We start from the raw sequence: 3,506 nt of genomic DNA, 5'->3' as shown, positions 1-3,506 counted from the left end.
TGTTACAAATTATTAATTAGATACTTCCTGATATACATTGCCACATTAAGAATCAAATACTTTCCAATCATCTAGAAGCTCGGAGGGGCAGCCAGCTGTGCTCGTTAAGGCCCAGAACTGAGGACGACGCGCCGCGAGTCCGAATCCTTGGCAAAGAGAACTTGAAAACAGGAACGGAAAAACCAAAATATCCCTTACAAGTAATATACAACAGGCAAGCAGTCAGCTCCTCTTGCGTGTGTTGTTGGTGTACTTACTGAGAGTGCTTGGTAGAGTTGCTTGGTAAGCACCCCAGAGCCGACGAACTCATCCGACCATGTTCCTACCATTTCGACTGTGGAGATCTTAGTCGGTAAGAGTCCGGCCGACACACTACCTTCTGCCGCCGCCCTGTGTCCCCCGGCCGACACGATGATGAGATAAGAAGTTATCTATGAGAACTTCCTCCATGAAAAAAAACAGAAAAAATAAAAAACACAGGCAATCACTACCAACTGAAACGGAAGGACAAAAAGAAAGAAAAACATAAAAAAAAGAAAAGAAAAGAAAAACAAAAATTTTTTTAATGCGGCCGAGGAAGAGGACCTGGACCGCTGCTCCCTACTCAACCCTTCTAGCAGGGGGCGGGGCGCTAGCAGCAATGGCGTCCCCTAGCGTGAAATTAATCAGTTAGGACACTTTTAGGAGAGTGCACCGGCGGTAATTCGCAAAAGGTCCCGTGGTATTCCTGTCACACGCGTAGGCAGGCCAGCGTGGAGTTTTAGTCGGTAAGTATCCGACACTGCTATGCTGCTGCAGCACCAACAAAGCGTCCATAAGGATTTCTCCACGTACAAAAAAAAGGAATTTAGCTATTATTTCATCCATTCATCTTTTGTCAATTGTCTTCTCTACTATTTTGGATGTTGGATTCTATAGTATGGATCGAAGAATCGAATAGTTTTAATATCAACATATACATTCAAACTATAATACATTAGGTTGGCAACTAAATGATTGCGGATCTTGTCATTACCACTTAATAGCAAAATCCGCAATCACTTAAATGCCAAACCAATAGTACACGATTCCTCTTGTTTCTATCCTATCCGTGGCTTACAGGGAATTTCTGAAAAAAAAAGTTGGCTTGTCTCGTCGATAGCTGGTTATGGATAGCTGGTATTGCTCATTTTCATGAAAATGGAATTCAGAAACTATTTTTGTAATCGAGTTGCTCCTTTGAAGGTTTAGTGTGTAAGATTTAACATATCTAAATAACATTTCGTTCGCAATAAAAAACTTTCTGATGTTGGAAGTTATGAACACACGTCTGTCTTTTAATTCTGAAAATTTTACTTCCAACTGATTTTCAAAAATTTTCAAATATTGAATCCGCCTTAAACGTATGTAAGTACATGTTTGACAATCGTCTAAAGATGAAATTTCCTTAGCCGTACAGCCGCGCCTTACGCGGCTGCGTCTCAAATCCGCAGTCTGAGTCTTAAATCCGAATTGTATGGACAACATCGATCGCCTGTCTGCACTACTCTCATAGCAACACCAGCTGAAACACGCGCCCGACGCTTGTGTTGTTACATATGGCACAGACGACTATGCTAATATCATTGACAGCAATGCTGCTATTTTCCGACAAACGAGTTTTAAGTGTTGCGTCGGGTGTTTAGATACTACGTAACTTTGTAACGATTTCGATGAACAACTGTGTAATGTGTACCTTTTTTAGCGTTTATTCTCAAAACAGTTTTAATATAATAATAACTACATAATATTATAATATAATAATAATAATAACATAGTGGTGTGATATTGACTGAAATGCCGCAGATCAATCAAATATTAGTTATAATGAATCCAAACCAATGGCTTTAAAATTATAGTACTCACAGATTATTAGAAAAGATAGAACAGATTAAAGAAAATTATGCTGATGAAATAAAATAAATAAAGGAGATAAAGAAACATAAAATAAAATAAAAGAATATAAAGTAATATATGATCATATAAATAAAATAAAACAAAATAATTAACTAACTAATTTACAAATAGAATCTTTTTACAAGCTTATAAGTAACATTATGTCTAATTACATTATAAACAGTTTACGGCATTATCGCTACTCGTGTAACATCTTTAATTTCATCATTCAAAGAAATATGTTTACTGAAGTTGATTCAGAATGTCAGTAGGCGCCACCTTCTAACCACCGGTATGTATCCAAGTTTTGCCTATGATTACACTATTCAGGGTTGGAATTTGGTAATTAATAGTGTAAATTTACTCAGTAATACTGTGTTGTATATCAAATTTTTTTATCTTTCTTATTTCGTTTTTGATTACACGATGTCAATGGATCAAACATCTAGATTTGCGTCTAATATATTGTTCGAAATGCAATGCTCGAAAGGATGTAGCTGTAAAGATCATTTGCCACAAGAAAAGGTTAACAGATAATCTGTGTTATCCGGAAGGATAGCGGAAGCCCTTCGCGGTCCCTCCAAAAAGATCTGATAAGTCCCGCCGAAAGGCGACAGTGCCTTACCATTTATATATGTGTTCCATCCTTGTCTTTGGGAGTGTTAAACGTGTCTCCTTCCGTATTACAAAAAAAAATTTTTTTTTTTTTTTTACGTGGAGGAAATCTTCATAGACACCTTAACCCTGCGGTCGCGGGCGGAAGGTAGTGCCGGATTCTTACCGGCTAAAAACCTCCACGAACGGGACAGTGGTACCAGCGCGAGTTGATCGTCGGACACCCCTGTGTGCTGAACACCAAGCACCTTTAACCAAATATTCCTAGAAAGTACACCCATAAGACACGCAAGGGAGGGGCTGGCCGCTTGCCTGTTTGTATATTCTAAGACAAATTTTGGTTTTTCCGTCCCCTTTTTTTCTATCCTTGCATGCCGAGGATTCGAACTCGCGACGCGTCGTCTTCAATTCTGGGCTTTAACGAGCGTAGCTGGCTGCCCCGTCGACTTTCTAGCTGATTGGAAAGGATTTCATTCTTAATCTGGCAATGTATATCAGGAAGTGTTCTAATTAACCTCTTGAAGGAGATGTATATTTTTCATAGCCCCCTCAAAATATAAGAGGTAAAGGTAAATAATTTCCTTAATTAAATCATTATTATTAAATCTATCATGAAGCTCTTAATGATATATTTTTGCTACCATTATAATTCTTGTAGTAAGAGATGACCGTTCTAAAAGAATTCCTGCCTCTTCTAATGTACTTATTTTCAAGATGCCTAGCCTTGCCTTTTCCATCACACTGGTAGAGATTTTATAATGTATGGGATTAGCATAAGTTATAAATAGGTCTAATTAATAATTTGTAACAGAAGATTTTAACTTCACGATCTAGATTTAGATTATTAGAATTACAGTCAAGAATTACGGGGTGGATCTGTCCCGCCGATTGAAAAGTACAGCTCATTAAATGGGCTTAGAAATCTGTTATAATTTTTCTTTTTGCTTTGAAAAAAATTTGTTTCTGTTCGTTAAATA

The 3,506-nt window shown here is 37.6% G+C and overlaps 1 non-coding gene across 1 annotated transcript; it reads right to left on the bottom strand.

The window, feature by feature from the left end:
- Nucleotides 1-2,496: 2,496 nt before the first annotated feature.
- On the bottom strand, nt 2,497-2,603 carry LOC112213785. Its single transcript, XR_002947688.1, has one exon. It is a non-coding gene; the product is annotated as a U6atac minor spliceosomal RNA (small nuclear RNA).
- Between the last annotated feature and the right edge of the window lie 903 nt (nt 2,604-3,506).

Source organism: Bombus impatiens, unplaced genomic scaffold, assembly GCF_000188095.3.
Source record: "Bombus impatiens unplaced genomic scaffold, BIMP_2.2 scf_1254, whole genome shotgun sequence".
Taxonomy (NCBI): Eukaryota; Metazoa; Arthropoda; class Insecta; order Hymenoptera; family Apidae; genus Bombus; species Bombus impatiens.
Note: the sequence above shows the minus strand (reverse complement) of the source record. Positions and strands in the feature narration are given on the sequence as shown.